Genomic DNA, 14,696 nt, shown 5'->3' with positions numbered 1-14,696 from the left:
CACCATTTATAGAGAAATACGGTATTTGTATTTCTGAGAAATAAACTCAACGCAGGAACTAGCAAAAGATGATTACAAATGATGATTCCATTGAGAATTTCCATTCCTTTCAAGCTCACGTTCACAATTTAAGCACTTACAACACAAGGGGGAAAAGGATCCTCTGGGTGCTCAGTCCCAGTTTCCAGCCTGAAACAGGATTATTTTGTGGACGCCCCAGGGGCCTCTACAAAAGCTTATAACTGGAGCTCAGGAGTACTTACTACTGCCTCTCCCTACTGGGACTGAAATACAAATTAAGTGGAGATGTAAGGTAGATGGAGTGGAATACAGCAGATTAATTTGCATCACTCTTCCATTGTTTTCACCTGCCTTTTGCTAAGTCAGGTAGGTGTCAGTTACTAGCTGAGGTTTTAATTCTACTCAGTAAAAAATAAAATCGTATGTAGTATGCAGATTTCCGGCTACACCTGCTAATAAGCACAGATTGAGCCGGAATCTCCAAACCTCAATGGCTCACGCCCCTTACATATTTTATTGCCTACCCCACCCCAGGGTAACTGGTCTCGTTACCTCAGCTCATCTCTACTGCTTTCTGAGCCTCTACTCTGAATTTCATGGAGACTCTGCAGCCTTGCCGTTTCTGGGGAGACCATTCTGAGTCTAGAATGTAGTACCGGTCTCCGTTGCTGTTGTTTGATTCCTGCGTGAACTGAAAACCCACTGCTCTCCTTGCCAAGGCAACGGCAAGTTACCTGGCAATTGTTTCCCAGACGTCCTCACCACTCCTGCGCAGTCAGAAGGGGAGAGTGAGGCAGGAAAGTAGAAGGTGGAAGGCCGCATTTCCTGCAGAAATTCAGCTTGAGCCTCAAAATATCACAGCAGTTAATGATCCAGCTCTTCCCTCCCCCTTACCAGGTTCAGAGCCCACAGGCCAGCAGGTCCTCAGAGGTGCAGCTCAGAGGTGGAGACCTGCTTTCCCCACCAGAGTGGGGAGCCCTGCCTTTACCCAACCGAGGTCTAAACGGTGTGCTAGATGTGCTTAGGGCAACAATTGTCACGTGAAAGGAGAAAAAGGACTACATTTTTACCTTGGAAAGGGAATAAGCTTCCCAGAGCAAGATTACATGAGTCGCCCTGAAGTATTTAGAGATAGGTTCTTTCAATGTGCAAATACACACGCTCTCACACACATACTGCTAGTGTAGTGGGATGTGGCAAATTAGAAATGCGGCAAATTCTTTGACATGCTTCCCACAGAGAGTGGGACCCATGTGCCCTGCAGTGAATCTGGCTGACCTGTGTGGAACTGTGCACTATGGAAGTTGCATGTACTCTGGATCAGAGCCAGTCTTTAAAAGGATTGGCAGCCTCTTCCCTGACCTCCTGGACCACTGCACCACCACATAGGTCCAACTGCCCTGCTTGACAGACCATGCAGAGAGGCCCCCAGACTACACAGAGAGGGAGAAGGCCCCGCTAAGTCTAGCCTTCAGGGATTTCTGCCAAGGCCCGGGAATGTGAATAAAGTCTCTGTCCCTTTGGATTGAACCCAGTCACCAGCTGAGTACCACAGAGTGACCCCAGTCAATTCCACATGATGCAGAGGAACTGGTCAATGTTTTATTTGAATTTACTAAGTTGGGCAATACTCTGCTATGTGGCTATAGATTCTTGGAGCCCTGGACAAGGAGAAATTCTATAGGCACCTTCAGGCTATGTTCAGATCTCCCATTAATTTTCACGACCTAGGCCCTGGTCCTTGTCTGACCTTTCTCACCAGTCTCCTTTCCACTACGTTCAGACCTTCTGAGGCTATCAAAAGTTAAGTAAGCATGGGACCAACCAGGTTCGTCAGACAGGTTTCAACATTTCTCCTGCTAGCAATAGTAGGTTCAGTTACTACATGCAAAGAAATACACTCAAAATATGGGAGCCCCATTCTCTGCCCTGCTAGGACATCCTGTTATACTTGACTTTACTAATTGCCATGATTGCCGTTTTAAAGTTTTTTAAGTTTAGAAGATGAAGATTAAACAGGAGAAAAAAGTAATCACTTTCAAAATTTTTCTTCTTTAGACTGTGAATGGAAGGAAATACTCAAGGATGGAAACTACATGAATAATTACGGTACTTAATCCTTACATTTCCTTTGTAATAATCATATTATCTCTTCCCCAAACTTCAAGTCCCAAAGCCTGTGCTGCATTTTAGGATATAAATCCCAAAGTTCCCAATTAGTATTCTCCATTAGAACCATCTCCTCATTTTCTCTTTCTCGCCCTCTGCCAAAATTCGTGTTCTTAGCTGGGATCCGTAGTTAACTCAGTACATTGCTCTAGCTCTGAGCCAGATGCCAAGAACACCTTTTCAATCTGCTACCCAGGGTGTTGGCATTGATGTCTCTGCTGAGGCATCAACATGATATTCAGTGATGCATAGTTCTTTCTATTCTAAGGGCAACATTTGACTATTTATAGAGCAGCAAGAAACAGCCTAGTCTTTACCTGCTGACAAAATGAATGTGGGTGAGATGCTTCTACATTCATGGCATTGATACTTGTGACCAGTGAACAGCTGAGTTTAGGTGCAGCTGACAGCAGGCAGGAGCTTACTGGATCCTTCTCCAAGTGTCCTTTCTGCTAGATTTGGGCATGAGGAGACCTTTTCTTAGTCAGCTAAAGGCAAGAAGGGTTCAGGAATTTGTTGTGTCAAAGTTACCATGGTCCATTTATCAGGGGAGCTTTAAATATTTTCTGAACCTCTCACATCAAGTTTTCCCAACCTGGAAAATGAGATAATAATAGTAGCCATCCTATATGGTGGTTATGGGATTAAATGACATACTATATGCAAAGTGCTATGACATTGCCTGGCACTTAGTAAGTGTTTAATAAATACTAGCCACTATTATAATGGTCATTTAAGTGACCGTAGAAGGAGATGTTCACAGGAATTTGTAAAGAAATGTTAAAGTAGCAATAACAGAAAAATCCATTTACTTGATTGAGGGGGAAATAATGAATGCAGAAATAAAAGCTGGAGGGAGGAGCAGGGTGAGGTCTGCACAGAGGAGGGGAGACTGACCTCAAATGAGCAGACGAGTAAAGTCGGTTTCAGAAAAGTTAAAATGGTTCCTGTCCAAGGTGAGTCTGTCATTCTTAAACATTACAACTGACTCACTTAGGAGCCTTTTCCAGTGTTTCATGGTCAAGAAATTCTCCCTTATATTCAAGATAAATCCTTCCAGTTGTCACATAAGCCCATTGTATGTCTTCACACAGGTTAACACATCGGTAAAGGTTTAACAGACATGAAGAGCTCAGATGGAGCTTCAGAGATGTTGCAGAGGAAAAAGGACAAGTGACGTGCATTTCTCAGCGACAGGGAGGAAAGGGTAGCATCCGATGGAGGCCTGTGATAGTGAGCATGAAAGACGAGGGGACAATGATATCCCCGACAAAGAGGGAGAGGGGGGAGGTTGGTCTGCTAGATAAGGAGCTAGATTTATAAATAGAAGGTGGTGGCATTACCAGGGCATGGAGAGTAAAATCAAAACGGTGTCAGAACAATAAAGCAGAGATTTTCTCTTCTTTGTCCCCTCCTAAATAAGAAGGCAGTTAGAAAGAGAGGAGAGGGGAGAATGGTGCAAACAATGAGAACCTTCAGCAATCTGTACACATCCTGGTAAGGTTTACTATTAAAAAATCCCACAAAGAGCTATTATCAAGCCCTGCTTTTTGGTGTGTATGGGAGTGGGGGCAGGAACAGTGGCTGGCTTTTCTCTGCCTGTCAGGTACTTTGGTGACAAAGTGGCACCTTTTTTGCGCCAGTCTTCAATCAAGTGAGCAGCCCGAACCTCTCACAACAACCTCACACGTGCAGTCATTTTAGTTTTTGTGCGCCTGAGTTTCCCTATGGATTTTCTGCGACCCTGGTCTCTCATATTGAAAGAGTAATTAGATTTTCTTATGACTGGTTTTAACAGAAGACTAGCTAGATCATCCAAATTTTGGTTGCTTATTAATAGAACTGCATTAACTGTAATTTCTCCATTGCAAGAAGTTATCTGATGTTTTATCAGACCTAGTTTAACTTGCTGTGCATGTAGCACCTGGTCATCATTTTGCATAAAAAATAATAAAGAATAAAGGTCTGCCTTTGAAATACGTACTTTGATTCGGGAGGTGAAAATATCTAGTTGTATGTCATTGCTAGGAAATTAAAATCCTAAAGAGGATTGTGTCCATGAAAAGGAAAGACTGCGAAAGAATGTGTTTTCTCTCTTGTTTCGGGCTTTCCCAGCATACTTGACTAGTGTCACAAATTACGGATTTTTTAATATAACTATCTTATCTCCATAATCAAATTGATGGTAAATAACATGTTTTGTTTTGTTTTTTTTATAAATAGTAGTTGTTAAAAAGAGGATTGTTAAATGAAGGAATGAATGAGTGAATGAATCTATTCTAATTGAGAAAATAATTAAGAGTCCTCAACCTGTTCATGAGAAACATTAAAATATTATGTGTATTAATGCAAATTTCTGGACACCATAAAGTTGCATTTTATATTTTAAAATATATCTGACCCTTATTTATTAATATGTTTAAGAATTTAATTCTTGCTTAACTACTTGTCCTACTACTGTCCACTAGTCACAATTATTTAACAACTTAAACTGACACTTAATAAGTATGCAAATGGAAAGCACCCTAATGTAATACAGGTATCTTTCTAAGTGCCAATTATATGCCTCAACATTCCCTTCAATTTGAATGTGTTAGTAAGAATCTAATTACACTGGTTTATAGCTGATGGAATTACGGAAGGAGAAGATTTCTCTCCTACATACTTATAGACCTCAGTAAGTGTTCCTTTGCAATCTGTTGCTATTCAATTACCAAGTAATAACTGTCCTAATGAATCTAATTGAGATGCTTATTTCAGACTCTGATCACATAAAAAAAAAGGAGGCTTCACTTGGAGAGCTTCCTCTGGATGGGGCCTAACTTGTTTATCTGGGAAGAAATGACTTCACAGTCTTCTCATCTCCTCTGCTTTCCATTTGTGGAAATTTTAGCAGGTTCAAGGGCATTCATTTCATCATTCATATACCATAAACTCAAGCCTCGCCACAAACCCTTGCTACTCAAGCCCATGCCTTCATGAGCACTCAAGCAACCATGTGGCATCTGGTCTGCATTCTCCCCTTCACAATGAGAATCCTTAGTGTAGCTTTCCTCAAATAAAGATAAAATAACAATAAAAATTAAAATACCAATAGCTTACAGGTAGAGGAGGCTTCCTGGTGCCAGTGCTGCCTAAGAGGCTTTATGTATAGAAACTCGATCAATCTCCACAAACTCCCCTAGAGGGATATATGCTGTTGTACTCATTTAGCAAATGAAGAAACCGATGATAGTTTATTTTTTAGACAAGAGCAAATTTGCACAGCTTCTAGGATAGTAAATGGCCGAGATCTTGGTGCAACCCCAGACCAACCAGCAAACCCTGACTAAACTCACAAATCAAGAGTTGAAATATATTAAAGCTTAGCTGATATAACCTCTTCATACTTAGGGAATTGAGGGTTCAAGTTCACACAGCAAAGGACAGTGTCCTGAATCCCCGTTCTGTGTGTTGGGGACCTAAACCATGCTGCATTGTTTAACAATAAAAGATAGAAAACTCCAACAAAATCCCTTGAGTTAGATGTTCTGTGTAATATTCCCTCCTTCTTCTCTCTGCTTGTTTGTTACTTTTGTTTGGATCAGCAACTGGAATTTAAAAGTCATCCGTTTCAAGGTGGTGATAGAATTTGTTTGAAAGAATATGTAAAAGGACAGTCTAAAACATACCATTGTGCCTATTTTCTTAAAGAAGAAATTTAAATTTTATTGGCACAAACATAAAAGTAAGATTGATTCAGGGAACAACAGACCACTGAGTGCACAATTTCTAGGCAGATTCTGTGAGTTTGCCCCATTTAACACCACCCTTGGAGAACTGGCTTGGACCACAGAGCTGCTGGCACAGATGTGCTAAGCCCACAGCCTCACCAAAGGGCAAGTTAGCTTCGGTCGGATATGGTCCTTTGCAGGCTGGGTCCTTACAGTCATGGTGGTGAACAGACACCGAGGTCCAGCTTTGGGACTGCATGGATTTTCTTCTCTTCTAAAAATGATGTGGTCAGGTGACTCTTCAGTGATTGCAAGGATTTCTGGTGGAACAATGTCTCTACAGAATTTCAAGGATCTATAAATACAAAAAAAAAACCCCACTATCTGACAAGAATAAAAACACTATATAAGTTATCTAGGCTTCCCAAAGCACGTCACCTTATGACATACAGATGTTCATCTCAGCAGTGATTGGTGTCACTGCTTTAGTTATGAACAGCCAAAAAAGGAGCCACTCAGACCTGTTCCAGTCCCTGTTCCGATATCTGTGTAGCATTCTTCTCATTTTACACTGTGGTGTTTTCCTCCAGACAGCCACACTGGTATATGCTAAGTCTGGTGGCTTTTAGACTCCTTTTGCATTCAATAAGGGACAGTTTTTAAGGGGCAAGTTATATTTATCCAGTTAACATAGTAACAAAATTATAGTGGCTTCTAACAGAGCAACAGCTTTTCTTTGGAAAGAAAAAGTATATAGTAGGGGCAAACCATTTACCCTTTTGAGGAAACCCTGAGTCCCCCCAGCTAGCCAGTGGAATTGTTTTTGAGTTCCATTCATGTGCCAAGCACCGTGCCAGGTTCTCCAGCTCAGGGACTTACAGCCTGGAGAACTACAAACCCATAGTTTTTGGAAAGCTCCCAGGAATGTCCTTACAATGATGTCCATGGGCAATTCACAGTGGGGAACAGGGAACACACAGTGGAGAAGTGAGAGCTGAACTTAATCCCATCTTTCCTAGATAGAAAAGCCCAGGACAAGGGTTCATATAGACAGTCAGTAGTTTTATGCAGACAGAGTGGTTCATGGAACAAAATTAAAGAATGGCCTAGAATTTTTAAGTCCAAAATTGACTTTTTTTTTTGGCAGGGAAAATAACGACTATATGTATAGGAGGATCATATGAATTTGAAATTTTTTCATTTGAAATTTAAAAATATTTTAAATATGAAATTATGTAGGTGTATACTATAGTTACAAGCAATAAATTGAGTAGAGTACATAGAAATCTTTTTCTACAAGGGAATAGATTATATAGTATTTATAGAACACACACTACACACGATACTTTGATATTTTTCAAGATAGTGGATTCTTTGGTTTTGAACTTCTACAAGGGTTATTTATTCAGTTATGAGTATTTTTATTTTGATGTTGCTTTAAGGTGCAGAGAGTCAGAAACTTTTGCAGTGTTTGCATTCTTTGTAAGTTAGGAAAGGACCCCAATCTTAAAGACCATCAGAAAGGGAGCCATCAGGCTTTGCACAAGCTGCAGGCATGCTGCTCCTTTATTAACCCTTTGTTAACTGTTGACAAGCAGCTCTTACTTGCAGCATCAGCCCCGAGAATTTCACTTTGTCTCTTCCCATTCTCTGTCTCTCTCTCTCTCTCCTTCTACTTCCTTCTCAGCTTTTTACTTTACCTCTTAAAATATCAAAATCAGTCTGAGACTCCCTATTTTGAATCCAAAGAATTGATATGGATAGAGTACAATGATCTAAACTCTGGGTCTGAAGATCTTGATGCAAATGGAAAGGAAATGATCCCAGGCTATTATGGGAGACCCACAGTGTGTAGGGAGGCTTACAGGACTGAAGGAGAGTTTCTGTAATTCATTTAACACATGCTTACTGAGTAGCAGTATGTTCTAGAGGGTAAAGCTGTGGATGAGATGAAGTTGTGCCTCCGTGGAGCACACATTCTGGTTGGATAAAACAAGTGCATAATATGCCAACAAATAAGAGAGTATCTGACAGCAAATACATGTTATGCAGGAGATAAAAGGTGATAGTAGAGCTTGGGATGAAGGGCTGTTTTAAGTAGGGAAAGCCTCCTATAAGAAGGTAACATTTGAATTGAGACCTTGCAAGCTGTGCAACTTCAGATAAATTGCTTAACCTTACTGAATCTCTGGAGGGTAAAGTTAGGTTAAAAGCACCTAGTTCTCAGTTTATTGTAAGGACAAAGGAGAAGAAATGTTGCTAGAGGGTAGATATGCTAAGCCTAGATGTCCCCATCTCTAACTCAGTCCTGTTCTGGGGATCACTTGACAGGAGGGGAACTGATGGGGAAAATAAACAAAATGACCCCAGAGCAAAGACTACTTACTTTTTTATCTCCTTAACTCAGTTCTCCTGCTTCTCTCCCCATTTTCCAAGAACCAGAAGTAGGAAATATGGGAACACAGAAGGGAGATAGATTTTAGAGAACATTAGCTTGTCCTTTGCCCTTGAGTCGGCCACTCCCTGTTTCAGGGGAAAATGGACTCACTTCATGACCTTAGCAGTGTGCACAGCCCGGCTTATACTTGAGTCGGACCTTTCCTCACCAGCGGCAGGACAGCCCTGCTTTCCGGTGTGCTGCACGATTACCCAGGCTGGAGGCTCTTACCCTGCACGGACAGTGCTACCTAAGGAACGATGGGTAAGCTGTCCTGCACCTTTTTGTGTTTTTTGTTTGTTTCTTAATTCAACATTGAAGCCCAGTTAAAGTGGGAAATTTAAGCTCATGCATCCCCGCTGGGTTCTTGAAGTGCTTTCATACTGCTCGGAAGTAGGCACTCATTAAATGTACGTTGAATGAATGAATGTTTACAAAAGGGTATCTGGGTTGGACAACAATCATAATTATCATGCTGTGGGCACTCTAATTGCCATTTATTATCTTTCTTCCTCCCTCCAGTAAGCCTTGGCTTCAATGGGAGGAGAAACAATACTTTGTCTTTGAATATCAAGACTAGAAGACCATATATGGTTCATAATAGGACCTCAGCACATATTCGTTTGAATAAATGAGTAACTGAGTTACCAAATGAACAATTCTGGCTTCCAACCATGATTTAGGGAAATGATGGTAGATAAGGAGGTCCTGTCATGGAGACCACTTTGGGAAGGACCTTGTATACAAGGTTAAGGAGGTTGGGCTTTATTACTTATTATTTTTACTATAGGGAATGACTGAAGCTTTTAAGCAATCAGGGAGTACTTCAGTGACCCAGGCTGTTTTAGAAAGATCATTCTGGTGGTTATATAGCAGATCAATTGTTGTGGTATAAACTCTGATGTACATCTAAGCTATTGCTGCTTTCAAAAAGTGACAATGAGAACATCAATGAACAAAAGACTCCTGAGTCCAAACATAGATGTGGCTGCCTTAGCTCTATAGTCTATTAATGGAAATAAATAGATTTACCCACCTTACCCAGGATAAGGGTGTTTATAGTGTTAGAAGACAGTGTATCCCCATGAAACTAGTCCAAACTAAACATGTTCAATTATTTATCATTTCAGTAAAGTGTAAAGTCACAAAGAACTCCTAGATCCTTAATGGCAAACAAGTCTATTCTCAAACTGAAAAAGAAAAACGCTCCCCTTTGCACTTTTTAACACCACTTTGATTCTTGAGGGCCTTTAAAGTACTGGACATCAAATTGCATGATTTTGTAGCCACTCTCACATTTGAATGGTCTGACTTGTTTGTTTTCGCCATCTGAGCAGCTGGCACCTGATGGTCACACCTTAACATACAGTTTTGGTCAACCACTTGGGACTTTCTCAGTCAGGGCCATCGCTAAGTATAACTCACATCCATCTACTTGTGCTTTTTGCACCTCTAAAACCATCAGAACACCTCTTTGTTAATGTTACATCATAAATAATGATCACACATGATGACATCGTATATATGGCTATGAATTTTTTACAGCTCTTTCCATCAAGCAGTGGAGTCTGTTTCCCCTGCTTCCTGAGCTTGGATTGGCCTTGTGACTTGCTTTGACCAAAAGGAAATGTCAGATGTGATTTTGTGTGATTTCCAAGCCTCTATTTAAAGAGGCCTTTGAGCTTCCACTCTCACTGTCTTAGAGCACCTTGCACCTTGAAGCAAGCTGAGGTTAGCCTCTTTGTGGATGAGAGAACACATGGAGAGACAGAGAGAAAGAGAGAGAGAGACCAGGTAATAGAGATCCAGCCATCCCAGATACTCTGAGGCCCAAGAATGTGAGGCCAGAAGCAGCCACCTCACAGCCAGCTCGACCAACTGTCTGACAGCAAATGTAAGAGGAAGCCCAGCCGGCACCCTGTGGAGCAGGGCGAGTTGTCCCGGCTGAGCCCGGCCCACAGAACTATCAGAAAATAAATGTACTTTTTCGTTGTTGTCAGCCGTTGTATTTAGGGGTATTGTAGTAGATAGAAATCTAAAGAGGTTGCCACACCCAAAGGTTCCCATTCCCTTGTTATTCAGTCAAATACTGAAGTAGGTATTGGTGTGAAAAGAGCTTTCAAATATAACTAAAGCCCCCAAGTCAGCTGACTTTGTGCTATGGCTGACACGATTATTTAAAATGCTGAAGTGAGTACTTTCAAAGTGGCAAATTTTTGTCTAGCTTTTTGCAGAAGGGATTCATAGAGATTCAAAGAATGAGGGTTTGTTGTACCCTTGTGTTTTGCCAATGGGTTTCAGTCCCGGGCAAGTTCACTGTGGATTCAGTGTGACCAAAGAAATGACAGTAGAACATTCTTGGGGTGAAAAGGTTTATTACCCAGTTTGTTCTCCCTGCAGTAGGTTGAGCACTAGTGTCTCTGCCTCCACCCAGAGCCCTGGGTCGAGCTCTTTATATAGTGACTCAGTCAATAAGAGCTTATTGCCTGTGGGTGTGGAAGCAGTAGCCTAGCAGCAGGCCAGTTACATCATCAGGTGGTTTAGGTTCACTGAGGATCCTTGCCATAGGAACCCCAACTTCCCCATGCCTTGCTGGCCTAAAGATAAAGGGACAAGGAATACTGGCAGCCTCCAGAAGCTAAGAGTGGCCCCAGCTGACAGCGGAGCTGGGACCTCAGTGATACAACGGCAAGCAGTGGCATTCTACTAAGAGCCTGAAAGAGTTGGAAGCACGTTCTTTCCAAGAGCCTCCAGATAAGAACCTAGTTTGGCCAAAACCCTGATTTCAGCCTTATGAGACCCTGAGCAGAGAACGCAGGACAGCTTGCCCTCATCTCTCTGCCCTACAGAACTGTGTGCTAATAAGCCTCTATGTTTGTGCTAATTTGTTATGTAGTAATAGAAAACTAATGCAAGTAGTTTATTTCATACACATGGATGATGAATACACCAGTATTTTTACAACCCATAGGAAAGACACGACATCAGAGCAGGGGACTCCAGTGCCTGCTGCCCGTCAGAACCTGTGGGGAGCACTTCAAAAACACCGATGCCTGGGCCCACCCCGGAGACATCATTTAATTGATTTAATTGTTCTGGGATGCAGCCTACGCATCCATATTTTTGAAAAGCTCCCCAGGTGATTCTGATACCCAGTTAAAATTGAAAACCACTAATATAGAACAAATCATATATGGGCAGATAGATGAGAAATGGAGGAACACTCCCACATCATACTCTGTTATGAGGTGACCACCTTAAAAGCATCTTGGTGACTAATATTTTAGAACAATTCCAATGTGTGCGGTTCTTCCCCACACCAAGTAATTCACAGACATCAGCTGGGTGTCCTAACATTCAACTCAGTGCTGACACTATGTACCTGGAGATAGCCTCAGATTCCACAGTTTAAGGGCTCTCAGTCTTACAGGCCTACCTCCCACCGCAGATGCCAGTCTCAAGTTCAACTTGTTACCTGTGCTTCTGACAACTTGTTATAGATTGGCAATTCCAAAGATCCCCAACCTAAACTCTATTAATTTGCTAGAGTGGCTCACAGAACTCAGAGAAACATTTTACTTACTAGATTACTGGTTTTTATAAAAGGATATTTCTCAGGAACAGCCAGGTGGAAGAGAGGTATAGGGTAAGTTGCGTGGGGAGGGCCACGGTGCTCGCAAACCTCTCCAGGGGTGCCACGCCCACAATCTCCAGGTGTTCATCAACCTAGAAGCTCTTTGAACCCCATTCTTTCATTTTTTTATGGAGGCTTTGTTATCCATGCATGACTGATTAAATCGCTGGCTACTAGCGAGCGATCCAACCTGCAGCCCCTCTCCCCTACCCAGAAATCAGGAGGTGTAACTGAAAGATCCAACCCTCTAATCATTGTTGGCCCCACTGACAGCCAACCCCCATCTCTAAGTTACATAGAGGCTTCGAAAAGCCACCTCATCAACAGCACAAAATATCACACACCTTTTCAATCTTTCTCTTCACAGGAAATTCCAAGGATTCTAAAACCTGAGTAGCTCTGAGCCAGGACCTAGATAAAGACCAAATGCGTATTTCTTATTATAAATCAAAATGTCACAGTGACTCTCTCAGTTGGGGTGTGTCTTGCCAGTGGGATTCAGCCCCAGGCAAGTTCACTCTTGATTGGGTGAGACTGAGAAATGACAACGGAACATTCTTGGGGTGAAACGGTTTATACCCAACTTTATTCTCACAGTGGCAGGTCAAGTGCTAGAAGCCATCTGCCTCAGGACAAGTCTGCGTGCAGCAAGCCGGTCTCTGCCTCTGGGCCTCTCTGCCCCCACAGACATCCCAGTCCCTGTCCTCAGAGCTGCCACCACTCCAACCTCTGCTCTCCTACAGCTGTGCAGCCCGGAGCACTGGGCGGAGGTCTTTATAGAGTCAGTAATAACGTATTGCCCACATATATGCAGTGAGCAAGGGGACCAGGGCATGTAAGAATCCTGGCCACAGGAACTGTCGTGTTCTCTACAGGGTGCTTTCAGCTGGAAGGAATGCTATGCAGTCAGCAATGGGACAACAGAACATTTCTCTCTTCCTTAATGGGAGATCCGGATTTGTTTGTTCACAGTTGGTTTGTTCAGCAGCTCTGCACAGCCCTCAAGGGCCTGAGGCTTCCCAGTCTCTTCACTCTGCCATCTTCAGCGTGTGGGCACTTCTCCCAGTCTGCCATCATGTTGCCAGGATGGCACCTGCTGATCCATGCACATATGCCCTGCTGTCATCCAAAGGCAGCAAGTTTCTCCTCACCTATTCTCTTTCTGTTAGGGAAGGAAATCTTCCTGAAGCCTCCCCAGACTTTCACTCAGGTTCTTCTAAGCAGAATCAGGTTACATTCCCATGTCCTCACTGTAAGAGAGACTGGAAGAGAAGTCTTTGGTATTTTCAGCCTCTCTCGTGGGTGAGCTCTTGCAGCAAGTTAGAAGAAAGGGAAGGTGGATGAATGGATACTAGGTAGGCTACTGACCCTGCTGTTCCCTCACACATCTCCTTATGCTAACATAAGTACTTTTTTGTATGTGTATTTACGGACACACATGAATGGGATGTTATCACAGATGCTCTTTACTTTGATCATTCTCCCTCCCACATTGTATTATTGTCATTACAGTTTTGACTAACTGTACTTTATTCCAGTAACAAATGCTCATACCTGATGGTTATCCTTCAGTCATTTTCTCAATGCTTTCATAAAGCATACAAACTACATATAATTATGTGATGTAGGGAGAGGTCTCATTTATGTACCAAAATAGGATCATGTAGCATATTATGGCCATATTTTCAAGTCAAGTTGTCTTGCCAATGGGTTTCAGCCCTGGGCAAGTCTGCTATGGATTCAATGTGACCAAAGAAAATGACAGCAAAATGTTCTTGGGGTGAAAGAGTTATACCTAACTTTATTTCCAGGTGGCAGGTCAGTCACCAAAATCCCATTCACTCAGAGTGAGTCTGCATGCAGCAAGCTGGTCTCTGCCTCTGGGCCCTGCTGTCCACACAGCCATCCTCTGGGCCTCTGTCCTCCACACTGCCACCACTCCAGCCTCTGTTCAGCTCTCCTGTAGCCTTGCAGCCCTGCCACCATGTTGCACCCAGAGCACTGGGTGGAGCTCTTTTTATAGAGTCAACAGCCATGTATTGCCCACAGGTGTGCTGTGAGCTAGTCAACCAGGGCCAGGTGAGAATCCTGGCCATAGGAACTCTCATTTTATCCACACAAATATATACAATCACTTAGTATCTTACTAATCCCTAAACATTATCTATTAATGCCCAACTTTTCTGTTTTCTCTCCTGTTCGACACTTATTTCCACTTCCTTCAAGTTTATGAAAGAGCCCAATTAAGACTGACTAACAGAACTCTCCAGCCTAATCCATACTTTGTTGTTTGGGATGTCAGGGCAACAGTTCTCTAAAAGTGTTCTCTAAGTGAATAAAGTGTTGTCTAAGTACTTCTCTATCTTTCAACTAGTTGCTTGCACTTTGAGAAGTTTTCTGGGCCTCCCATACCCCCATTTAGCTTCTGGGATCTTTTACTCCTTTCTTACTTTCTTGGTGAAAGTCTGTAATTGATTTTGCCCCTCCTAAGCTTCTGGAAGCTGCATTCTCTCCTAAGGGAAGGTAAGACCTGGGGGTGATGTTTTGCATTTCCCAACATGTCACATTTCCCCACGACTTTTGCTATCCAAGTGGTAGAAGTTTCCTGTTGCAGGCTGGAGAGGAGTTGATGCTTTTCCATGTTCATTCCACCCAACACTGAAGGGAGTTTCTTCCCAAAGCTCTAACATTCAACACTTCTGCCAAGGATTTTTGTTTTGTT

This window comes from Manis javanica, chromosome 8, assembly GCF_040802235.1.
Source record: "Manis javanica isolate MJ-LG chromosome 8, MJ_LKY, whole genome shotgun sequence".
In the NCBI taxonomy this organism is placed as follows: domain Eukaryota; kingdom Metazoa; phylum Chordata; class Mammalia; order Pholidota; family Manidae; genus Manis; species Manis javanica.
This window is presented reverse-complemented; position numbering follows the sequence as displayed.